The sequence below is a fragment of the Clupea harengus genome, chromosome 12 (genome assembly GCF_900700415.2).
Source record: "Clupea harengus chromosome 12, Ch_v2.0.2, whole genome shotgun sequence".
Lineage (NCBI taxonomy): Eukaryota > Metazoa > Chordata > Actinopteri > Clupeiformes > Clupeidae > Clupea > Clupea harengus.
The window spans coordinates 29,633,446-29,644,072 of NC_045163.1; the positions used below are offsets into that span (position 1 = coordinate 29,633,446).

Sequence of the window (10,627 nt, forward strand, 5' to 3'; positions counted from 1 at the left end):
GAGAAGGCAACCTCCGTTCCAGTTCATCCCAAAGGTGCTTGGTGGGGTTGATGCCAGGACTCATCAAATCATGTACTTTTAGTCCTTGCTTTGTGCACTGGAGCACAGTCGTGTTGGAATAGAAAAGGGCCTTCCCCAAACTGTTCCCACAAAGTTGGAAGCATAGCATTGTCCAAAATGTCTTGGTATGCTGAAGCATTAAGATTGCCCTTTACTGGAGATAAGGGGCCTAGCCCAAACCCTGTAAAACAGCCCCATACAATTATCCCTGCACAGGTGTGGCCAAATACTTTTGTCCATAAAGTGTATGTCTGCTATAATGTGTGAAACATAACAGCTGCCTTTTCGGATGCACCCAATTTGATTTTTTTGTATTATATAAACTGACTTTCTAAAACTGACTTTTCTTTGGTCAAAAGGTGAACCTACTGATGAAGATGGAAAACTACTCTATTAACAGTGACATACTTGAAATCCAGGGTTTAGACATCCCTGAGTCATCCATTTACCCAGTGTTCTTTGCAGTGCTTTTCTTTTACATCACTCTGCTGATATCTAATTTTGGTGTGCTGATACTCATCATAACAGAGAAAAGCTTGCACCAACCCATGTATCTCCTGTTCTGCAACCTGTCAGGCAACGATCTCTTTGGCAATACTGTTTTACTTCCCCGTTTGCTGTCTGACATGTTTGCTTCAAAGAAATTAACCACGTATGCTCAGTGTGCCACACAGGCCTTTTGTAGTCACATATTTGGTTCAGCCTCACATATGATACTAATCATAATGGCCATTGATAGGTACGTTGCTATATGCAACCAATTACGATACACTGCAATAATGACAACGATGACAATTGTGAAGTTGTCTGTGTCTGCCTGGGGTGTCTCACTTGTATTAGTGGCTATTTTGCTGGGTCTCACAATTAGGTTGTCTCGCTGTAGATACATTATCCTTAATGCTTATTGTGATAATGCATCATTGTTTAAATTATCTTGTGAAGATGTGTACATTATTAACCTATATGGGCTGGTTTTTACTGCAGTACTTTTTGGCTCCTCAATAGGATGTATTGTTGTGACATACTTAAGGATTGCAATGATATGCTGGACTAAAAAAGCAAAGAGCTCAACAACAGAGCTCTACAAACATGTGGAAGTCACTTATTAGTATTTATGATTATGATTATGGCAGGGTTCCTTACAATAATTCTTCATCGTTTTCCGGATTACCCATATTTGAGAAAATTGGCATACATATTTTTCCATGTTGTGCCTGCTAATTTAAATCCAATCATTTATGGTATGCAAACAAAGTCTTTACGGCAGAAAATTCGGCAGATTTTATTTAGAAAGGTGTCATCCAGTGCACCACAGAGATAATGGTGTTTTGTGGTAAAAAAAAAAGAAAATCAGGAAAATACTGAAATACAGTTAACAAATTAATGTATATTCTAAGTACTTCACATACATAAAACGAATTTTGGAAGGAAAATGAAAACTCTCAAAAAAACCTTTTAGTTTAGATTAACAATATGTATCAGGGACTTCCTGTGTCCAAAATGGCACTGTCAAAACAACGAGGGAAATCCAGATGGCTTAATACTGTGCCTCTGAATCCAGAGGGTTGTGGATATCGGTCACTAGACACGTTCAAACCCTCAAAAAAATATAGGCAGTGTAGTAAAGAGAAACATTTCTAAACCCACAAGGCCTTAATCTTGAGTATTTGCAGTAGTAATAGCCAACCAAATGTTTTCCTCAGAAGAGCCTGCCGTTTTGTTAGGACAGTGTGACTATACTGACTTACCTTTTGGAAAGAGTACCCCATAATTTATACATATAAGATATTTGCTAGTTTAACTCAATATTGATTACATGCACATTCAATCTATCTAAATACAGCCCAACCTGTAAATGAGATCATTTTCAAATCATGTGCAGATTACCAAATATCAGCAATATACATTTACATCACATTCTATTACGTTTTCTTTTAACTGCATGAGAAAAATAGAATATGTAACATGCAGCCACGGCAGGACAAACAATAATCGATGAAACTCTACTGTCAAATAAAGATATTTCCCCTGTACAAAAGGCATTCAGAGGCCTCTCATTGACCCACAGTGAAGCCGTGCATCCAGGTGAGTCACAAAATGATGCGTTCAAGCCTGTTGTCCCCTAAATAATGTTTTCTGCGTAAATGTAAATAAATACTTCAAGCCACCATATGGAAGCCCATAGTCAGAGGTGTCCTATGGGCCAAGCCTCCAGAGCATATCATGGTCAAACAATGTCAGAAAGCAGATAAAGTAAAGTAAATAAACAGCGCAACTGTGCTGACTGTAATTAGATTAGATTCAACTTTATTGTCATAAAGAGTGCAGAGTATGTGCAAATGGTAATATAAATATAGATGAATAGGGTATATACAGTATGACATAAGATATAAGTGGTATGAGCAGTAAGAACATGAGCCGCAATAATGGTGATTAGTGCAGATGTGATTTAGATATATGTTAAGTGCAGGTGAAGTAGAGGTGAAGGTGGCAGGAGAAGGAGACATGATAAGATATAAGTAAGATGAATATGGATATGACAACAATTTAAAATAAATAGATATATACAATTTCGTGCAAATGTTCAATGGCTGGAGGTAGGTGTGTGGCAGTCAAGCCAGGGTAGAGGGGGCAATACAGTCACTGTAGGAAGGAGTGTGAGGGGGTAGCCAGGGGGGGGCTATCACCGTGGTGCAGAGTTCAACAGGGTGACAGCCGCAGGGAAGAAGCTGTTCCTGAGCCTGCTGGTCCGGGAACGGAGGGCCCTGTAGCGCCTCCCTGAGGGGAGGAGGGCAAACAGTCTGTGGTTGGGATGGGAGCTGTCCTTCTCGATGCTGCGCGCCTTCCGCAGACATCTTTTGCGCTGGACAGCCTCGATGGTGGGGAGTGGGGAACCAGTGATGCGTTGGGCAGTTTTCACTACCCTCTGGAGTGTTTTGCGGTCCGCAACAGAGCAGCTGCCATTCCAGACAGAAATGCAGTTGGTGAGGATGCTCTCAATGGTGCAGCGGTAGAAGTTCACCAGAATCTGAAGAGACAGATGGGTCTTCTTCAATCTCCTCAGGAAGAAGAGACGCTGGTGAGCCTTCTTGACTATGGTTGAGGTGTTGAGGGTCCAAGAGGGGTCCTCGGAGATGTGGACACCCTTGAATTTAAAGCTGGCGACACGCTCCACCTCCGTCCCGTTGATACAGATCGGGGTGTGTGCGCCACCTTTGGTCCTCCTGAAGTCCACAATTAACTCTTTGGTTTTCATGGTGTTGAGAGCCAGGTTGTTATTGGCACACCACTCTGCCAGGTGCTGAACCTCTTCCCTGTAGGCCGACTCATCGTTGTTGCTGATGAGGCCAATCACCGTTGTGTCGTCTGCAAACTTTACAATGGTATTAAAACCATGTACAGACGTGCAGTCGTGGGTGAAGAGGGAGTAGAGGAGAGGGCTCAGCACGCAGCCCTGTGGGACACCAGTGTTCAGGATGAGGGTTGAGGAGGTGTTGTTGTCTAACCTGACAGACTGGGGTCGGATTTCCCTGTTCATCCATGGTTTCTGATTAGGGAATGTGGTGATTTGTTTGAGGGTGGTGACACTGTTGATGTTGGTGTTGATAAAGTCCAGTACAGATGAGGCATAGGCGTTGATGTCCGTGTGGGAGTCAAGTGTGGCCTGGGTGGCAAACACGCTCCAGTCTGTGTGTTCAAACCGGTGCTGTAGTGCAGAGTCTGCTCCCTCTGGCCACACTTAAACCGTCCTCACTGTGGGTTTCACACGTTTGATGAGTGGTGTGTATTTCGGGAGAAGAAACAAAGAGAGGTGGTCAGACTGTCCTAGGTGGGGGAGGGGGACAGCTTTGTAAGCATCAGCCATGTTAGTATAGACATGGTCCAAAGTCTTGTCTCCTCTTGTGGGACAAGAGACATGTTGATGAAATTTGGGGAGTACAGACTTCAGGTTGGAGTGATTAAAGTCACCCGCAACAATAAAGGCTGCCTCTGGATGTAGAGTTTGTTGCTTGCTAATGGCAGCATGCAATTCCTTGCTGATCTGGAGTCAGACGCGCTACCGTTGCGCCACGAAGTCTGCTTTCCACTTTGGGAGTCCATTTTCAGTGCAGAGGAAAATGATTTCCTCGTTACCCTGCGCCACACTTACAATGTTTTTGTAAATAAGTAGTAGTAGTAGTTTATAAGAAAGAACCACCTCTGTGACGGGTTGTGGCTTCTCCAGAAGCCTGGATAGCTCAGTCGGTAGAGCATCAGACTTTTAATCTGAGGGTCCAGGGTTCAAGTCCCTGTTCAGGCGATTGCTTTAAGATCAGACAGGTGCTCTATTGCAAGAACCAAGGGGCGGTTAGGGTAAGACCCTTGTCCAGATATCGGCAGACTGTGCCTGTTGCTGTTGCCGTCAGCTGTCCACTATGAGCTTAAGTCCCGGCCTTTGCATTTCGACTCACCACAGCTGCACGAGTTTCAGAAACTGGAAATATCAAAAAAGCAGCACTCTCTGCACTTTGTGTATTCCACCAAACTCGCTCAAAGTTCAGTAATGGCATCAAATTCACGAGGCCAAAGGTTTTCATTGCTCAATATGCGTTGACTTATTTTGTCAATGAAAAGGTGGTGGAAGAGCACGTGCTTTTTGACCTCGACGTGATTTGAACACGCAACCTTCTGATCTGGAGTCAGACGCGCTACCGTTGCGCCACGAAGTCTGCTTTCCACTTTGGGAGTCCATTTTCAGTGCAGAGGAAAATGATTTCCTCGTTACCCTGCGCCACACTTACAATGTTTTTGTAAATAAGTAGTAGTAGTAGTTTATAAGAAAGAACCACCTCTGTGACGGGTTGTGGCTTCTCCAGAAGCCTGGATAGCTCAGTCGGTAGAGCATCAGACTTTTAATCTGAGGGTCCAGGGTTCAAGTCCCTGTTCAGGCGATTGCTTTAAGATCAGACAGGTGCTCTATTGCAAGAACCAAGGGGCGGTTTGGGTAAGACCCCTTGTCCAGATATCGGCAGACTGTGCCTGTTGCTGTTGCTGTTGCTGTTGCCGTCAGCTGTCCACTATGAGCTTAAGTCCCGGCCTTTGCATTTCGACTCACCACAGCTGCACGAGTTTCAGAAACTGGAAATATCAAAAAAGCAGCACTCTCTGCACTTTGTGTATTCCACCAAACTCGCTCAAAGTTCAGTAATGGCATCAAATTCACGAGGCCAAAGGTTTTCATTGCTCAATATGCGTTGACTTATTTTGTCAATGAAAAGGTGGTGGAAGAGCACGTGCTTTTTGACCTCGACGTGATTTGAACACGCAACCTTCTGATCTGGAGTCAGACGCGCTACCGTTGCGCCACGAAGTCTGCTTTCCACTTTGGGAGTCCATTTTCAGTGCAGAGGAAAATGATTTCCTCGTTACCCTGCGCCACACTTACAATGTTTTTGTAAATAAGTAGTAGTAGTAGTTTATAAGAAAGAACCACCTCTGTGACGGGTTGTGGCTTCTCCAGAAGCCTGGATAGCTCAGTCGGTAGAGCATCAGACTTTTAATCTGAGGGTCCAGGGTTCAAGTCCCTGTTCAGGCGATTGCTTTAAGATCAGACAGGTGCTCTATTGCAAGAACCAAGGGGCGGTTAGGGTAAGACCCCTTGTCCAGATATCGGCAGACTGTGCCTGTTGCTGTTGCCGTCAGCTGTCCACTATGAGCTTAAGTCCCGGCCTTTGCATTTCGACTCACCACAGCTGCACGAGTTTCAGAAACTGGAAATATCAAAAAAGCAGCACTCTCTGCACTTTGTGTATTCCACCAAACTCGCTCAAAGTTCAGTAATGGCATCAAATTCACGAGGCCAAAGGTTTTCATTGCTCAATATGCGTTGACTTATTTTGTCAATGAAAAGGTGGTGGAAGAGCACGTGCTTTTTGACCTCGACGTGATTTGAACACGCAACCTTCTGATCTGGAGTCAGACGCGCTACCGTTGCGCCACGAAGTCTGCTTTCCACTTTGGGAGTCCATTTTCAGTGCAGAGGAAAATGATTTCCTCGTTACCCTGCGCCACACTTACAATGTTTTTGTAAATAAGTAGTAGTAGTAGTTTATAAGAAAGAACCACCTCTGTGACGGGTTGTCGCTTCTCCAGAAGCCTGGATAGCTCAGTCGGTAGAGCATCAGACTTTTAATCTGAGGGTCCAGGGTTCAAGTCCCTGTTCAGGCGATTGCTTTAAGATCAGACAGGTGCTCTATTGCAAGAACCAAGGGGCGGTTTGGGTAAGACCCCTTGTCCAGATATCGGCAGACTGTGCCTGTTGCTGATGCTGTTGCCGTCAGCTGTCCACTATGAGCTTAAGTCCCGGCCTTTGCATTTCGACTCACCACAGCTGCACGAGTTTCAGAAACTGGAAATATCAAAAAAGCAGCACTCTCTGCACTTTGTGTATTCCACCAAACTCGCTCAAAGTTCAGTAATCATCAAATTCACGAGGCCAAAGGTTTTCATTGCTCAATATGCGTTGACTTATTTTGTCGATGAAAAGGTGGTGGAAGAGCACGTGCTTTTTGACCTCGACGTGATTTGAACACGCAACCTTCTGATCTGGAGTCAGACGCGCTACCGTTGCCCCACGAAGTCTGCTTTCCACTTTGGGAGTCCATTTTCAGTGCAGAGGAAAATGATTTCCTCGTTACCCTGCGCCACACTTACAATGTTTTTGTAAATAAGTAGTAGTAGTAGTTTATAAGAAAGAACCACCTCTGTGACGGGTTGTGGCTTCTCCAGAAGCCTGGATAGCTCAGTCGGTAGAGCATCAGCCTTTTAATCTGAGGGTCCAGGGTTCAAGTCCCTGTTCAGGCGATTGCTTTAAGATCAGACAGGTGCTCTATTGCAAGAACCAAGGGGCGGTTAGGGTAAGACCCCTTGTCCAGATATCGGCAGACTGTGCCTGTTGCTGTTGCCGTCAGCTGTCCACTATGAGCTTAATTCCCGGCCTTTGCATTTCGACTCACCACAGCTGCACGAGTTTCAGAAACTGGAAATATCAAAAAAGCAGCACTCTCTGCACTTTGTGTATTCCACCAAACTCGCTCAAAGTTCAGTAATGGCGAGTTTGGTGGAATACACAAAGTGCAGAGAGTGCTGCTTTTTTGATATTTCCAGTTTCTGAAACTCGTGCAGCTGTGGTGAGTCGAAATGCAAAGGCCGGGACTTAAGCTCATAGTGGACAGCTGACGGCAACAGCAACAGGCACAGTCTGCCGATATCTGGACAAGGGGTCAAAGGACAAGAGGCCAAAGGTTTTCATTGCTCAATATGCGTTGACTTATTTTGTCAATGAAAAGGTGGTGGAAGAGCACGTGCTTTTTGACCTCGACGTGATTTGAACACGCAACCTTCTGATCTGGAGTCAGACGCGCTACCGTTGCGCCACGAAGTCTGCTTTCCACTTTGGGAGTCCATTTTCAGTGCAGAGGAAAATGATTTCCTCGTTACCCTGCGCCACACTTACAATGTTTTTGTAAATAAGTAGTAGTAGTAGTTTATAAGAAAGAACCACCTCTGTGACGGGTTGTGGCTTCTCCAGAAGCCTGGATAGCTCAGTCGGTAGAGCATCAGACTTTTAATCTGAGGGTCCAGGGTTCAAGTCCCTGTTCAGGCGATTGCTTTAAGATCAGACAGGTGCTCTATTGCAAGAACCAAGGGGCGGTTAGGGTAAGACCCCTTGTCCAGATATCGGCAGACTGTGCCTGTTGCTGTTGCCGTCAGCTGTCCACTATGAGCTTAAGTCCCGGCCTTTGCATTTCGACTCACCACAGCTGCACGAGTTTCAGAAACTGGAAATATCAAAAAAGCAGCACTCTCTGCACTTTGTGTATTCCACCAAACTCGCTCAAAGTTCAGTAATGGCATCAAATTCACGAGGCCAAAGGTTTTCATTGCTCAATATGCGTTGACTTATTTTGTCAATGAAAAGGTGGTGGAAGAGCACGTGCTTTTTGACCTCGACGTGATTTGAACACGCAACCTTCTGATCTGGAGTCAGACGCGCTACCGTTGCGCCACGAAGTCTGCTTTCCACTTTGGGAGTCCATTTTCAGTGCAGAGGAAAATGATTTCCTCGTTACCCTGCGCCACACTTACAATGTTTTTGTAAATAAGTAGTAGTAGTAGTTTATAAGAAAGAACCACCTCTGTGACGGGTTGTGGCTTCTCCAGAAGCCTGGATAGCTCAGTCGGTAGAGCATCAGACTTTTAATCTGAGGGTCCAGGGTTCAAGTCCCTGTTCAGGCGATTGCTTTAAGATCAGACAGGTGCTCTATTGCAAGAACCAAGGGGCGGTTAGGGTAAGACCCCTTGTCCAGATATCGGCAGACTGTGCCTGTTGCTGTTGCTGTTGCCGTCAGCTGTCCACTATGAGCTTAAGTCCCGGCCTTTGCATTTCGACTCACCACAGCTGCACGAGTTTCAGAAACTGGAAATATCAAAAAAGCAGCACTCTCTGCACTTTGTGTATTCCACCAAACTCGCTCAAAGTTCAGTAATGGCATCAAATTCACGAGGCCAAAGGTTTTCATTGCTCAATATGCGTTGACTTATTTTGTCAATGAAAAGGTGGTGGAAGAGCACGTGCTTTTTGACCTCGACGTGATTTGAACACGCAACCTTCTGATCTGGAGTCAGACGCGCTACCGTTGCGCCACGAAGTCTGCTTTCCACTTTGGGAGTCCATTTTCAGTGCAGAGGAAAATGATTTCCTCGTTACCCTGCGCCACACTTACAATGTTTTTGTAAATAAGTAGTAGTAGTAGTTTATAAGAAAGAACCACCTCTGTGACGGGTTGTGGCTTCTCCAGAAGCCTGGATAGCTCAGTCGGTAGAGCATCAGACTTTTAATCTGAGGGTCCAGGGTTCAAGTCCCTGTTCAGGCGATTGCTTTAAGATCAGACAGGTGCTCTATTGCAAGAACCAAGGGGCGGTTTGGGTAAGACCCCTTGTCCAGATATCGGCAGACTGTGCCTGTTGCTGTTGCCGTCAGCTGTCCACTATGAGCTTAAGTCCCTGCCTTTGCATTTCGACTCACCACAGCTGCACGAGTTTCAGAAACTGGAAATATCAAAAAAGCAGCACTCTCTGCACTTTGTGTATTCCACCAAACTCGCTCAAAGTTCAGTAATGGCATCAAATTCACGAGGCCAAAGGTTTTCATTGCTCAATATGCGTTGACTTATTTTGTCAATGAAAAGGTGGTGGAAGAGCACGTGCTTTTTGACCTCGACGTGATTTGAACACGCAACCTTCTGATCTGGAGTCAGACGCGCTACCGTTGCGCCACGAAGTCTGCTTTCCACTTTGGGAGTCCATTTTCAGTGCAGAGGAAAATGATTTCCTCGTTACCCTGCGCCACACTTACAATGTTTTTGTAAATAAGTAGTAGTAGTAGTTTATAAGAAAGAACCACCTCTGTGACGGGTTGTGGCTTCTCCAGAAGCCTGGATAGCTCAGTCGGTAGAGCATCAGACTTTTAATCTGAGGGTCCAGGGTTCAAGTCCCTGTTCAGGCGATTGCTCTAAGATCAGACAGGTGCTCTATTGCAAGAACCAAGGGGCGGTTAGGGTAAGACCCCTTGTCCAGATATCGGCAGACTGTGCCTGTTGCTGTTGCTGTTGCCGTCAGCTGTCCACTATGAGCTTAAGTCCCGGCCTTTGCATTTCGACTGACCACAGCTGCACGAGTTTCAGAAACTGGAAATATCAAAAAAGCAGCACTCTCTGCACTTTGTGTATTCCACCAAACTCGCTCAAAGTTCAGTAATGGCATCAAATTCACGAGGCCAAAGGTTTTCATTGCTCAATATGCGTTGACTTATTTTGTCAATGAAAAGGTGGTGGAAGAGCACGTGCTTTTTGACCTCGACGTGATTTGAACACGCAACCTTCTGATCTGGAGTCAGACGCGCTACCGTTGCGCCACGAAGTCTGCTTTCCACTTTGGGAGTCCATTTTCAGTGCAGAGGAAAATGATTTCCTCGTTACCCTGCGCCACACTTACAATGTTTTTGTAAATAAGTAGTAGTAGTAGTTTATAAGAAAGAACCACCTCTGTGACGGGTTGTGGCTTCTCCAGAAGCCTGGATAGCTCAGTCGGTAGAGCATCAGACTTTTAATCTGAGGGTCCAGGGTTCAAGTCCCTGTTCAGGCGATTGCTTTAAGATCAGACATGTGCTCTATTGCAAGAACCAAGGGGCGGTTAGGGTAAGACCCCTTGTCCAGATATCGGCAGACCTGTGCCTGTTGCTGTTGCTGTTGCCGTCAGCTGTCCACTATGAGCTTAAGTCCCGGCCTTTGCATTTCGACTCACCACAGCTGCACGACGTTTCAGAACTGGAAATATCAAAAAAGCAGCACTCTCTGCACTTTGTGTATTTCCACCAAACTCGCTCAAAGTTCAGTAATGGCATCAAATTCACGAGGCCAAAGGTTTTCATTGCTCAATATGCGTTGACTTATTTTGTCAATGAAAAGGTGGTGGAAGAGCACGTGCTTTTTGACTTCGACGTGATTTGAACACGCAACCTTCTGAT

General features: G+C 45.4%; 19 non-coding genes and 1 pseudogene across 19 annotated transcripts; 11 read left to right on the forward strand and 9 right to left on the reverse strand.

Moving 5' to 3' along the window:
* Positions 1-360: 360 nt before the first annotated feature.
* On the forward strand, positions 361-1,381 carry LOC116222999 (annotated as a pseudogene).
* A 2,906-nt stretch (positions 1,382-4,287) lies between these two features.
* trnak-uuu lies at positions 4,288-4,360 on the forward strand. Its single transcript has one exon. It is a non-coding gene; the product is annotated as a tRNA-Lys (tRNA).
* A 337-nt stretch (positions 4,361-4,697) lies between these two features.
* On the reverse strand, positions 4,698-4,769 carry trnaw-cca. Its single transcript has one exon. It is a non-coding gene; the product is annotated as a tRNA-Trp (tRNA).
* A 149-nt stretch (positions 4,770-4,918) lies between these two features.
* On the forward strand, positions 4,919-4,991 carry trnak-uuu. Its single transcript has one exon. It is a non-coding gene; the product is annotated as a tRNA-Lys (tRNA).
* A 350-nt stretch (positions 4,992-5,341) lies between these two features.
* Positions 5,342-5,413, reverse strand: trnaw-cca. Its single transcript has one exon. It is a non-coding gene; the product is annotated as a tRNA-Trp (tRNA).
* Positions 5,414-5,562: 149 nt separating this feature from the next.
* Positions 5,563-5,635, forward strand: trnak-uuu. The gene has a single exon. It is a non-coding gene; the product is annotated as a tRNA-Lys (tRNA).
* Positions 5,636-5,973: 338 nt separating this feature from the next.
* Positions 5,974-6,045, reverse strand: trnaw-cca. The gene has a single exon. It is a non-coding gene; the product is annotated as a tRNA-Trp (tRNA).
* A 149-nt stretch (positions 6,046-6,194) lies between these two features.
* trnak-uuu lies at positions 6,195-6,267 on the forward strand. Its single transcript has one exon. It is a non-coding gene; the product is annotated as a tRNA-Lys (tRNA).
* A 342-nt stretch (positions 6,268-6,609) lies between these two features.
* On the reverse strand, positions 6,610-6,681 carry trnaw-cca. Its single transcript has one exon. It is a non-coding gene; the product is annotated as a tRNA-Trp (tRNA).
* A 149-nt stretch (positions 6,682-6,830) lies between these two features.
* On the forward strand, positions 6,831-6,903 carry trnak-uuu. Its single transcript has one exon. It is a non-coding gene; the product is annotated as a tRNA-Lys (tRNA).
* Positions 6,904-7,411: 508 nt separating this feature from the next.
* trnaw-cca lies at positions 7,412-7,483 on the reverse strand. The gene has a single exon. It is a non-coding gene; the product is annotated as a tRNA-Trp (tRNA).
* A 149-nt stretch (positions 7,484-7,632) lies between these two features.
* On the forward strand, positions 7,633-7,705 carry trnak-uuu. Its single transcript has one exon. It is a non-coding gene; the product is annotated as a tRNA-Lys (tRNA).
* A 338-nt stretch (positions 7,706-8,043) lies between these two features.
* trnaw-cca lies at positions 8,044-8,115 on the reverse strand. Its single transcript has one exon. It is a non-coding gene; the product is annotated as a tRNA-Trp (tRNA).
* Positions 8,116-8,264: 149 nt separating this feature from the next.
* trnak-uuu lies at positions 8,265-8,337 on the forward strand. The gene has a single exon. It is a non-coding gene; the product is annotated as a tRNA-Lys (tRNA).
* Positions 8,338-8,681: 344 nt separating this feature from the next.
* Positions 8,682-8,753, reverse strand: trnaw-cca. The gene has a single exon. It is a non-coding gene; the product is annotated as a tRNA-Trp (tRNA).
* A 149-nt stretch (positions 8,754-8,902) lies between these two features.
* On the forward strand, positions 8,903-8,975 carry trnak-uuu. Its single transcript has one exon. It is a non-coding gene; the product is annotated as a tRNA-Lys (tRNA).
* Positions 8,976-9,313: 338 nt separating this feature from the next.
* trnaw-cca lies at positions 9,314-9,385 on the reverse strand. The gene has a single exon. It is a non-coding gene; the product is annotated as a tRNA-Trp (tRNA).
* Positions 9,386-9,534: 149 nt separating this feature from the next.
* On the forward strand, positions 9,535-9,607 carry trnak-uuu. Its single transcript has one exon. It is a non-coding gene; the product is annotated as a tRNA-Lys (tRNA).
* Positions 9,608-9,951: 344 nt separating this feature from the next.
* Positions 9,952-10,023, reverse strand: trnaw-cca. The gene has a single exon. It is a non-coding gene; the product is annotated as a tRNA-Trp (tRNA).
* A 149-nt stretch (positions 10,024-10,172) lies between these two features.
* Positions 10,173-10,245, forward strand: trnak-uuu. The gene has a single exon. It is a non-coding gene; the product is annotated as a tRNA-Lys (tRNA).
* The last annotated feature ends 382 nt before the right edge of the window (positions 10,246-10,627 follow it).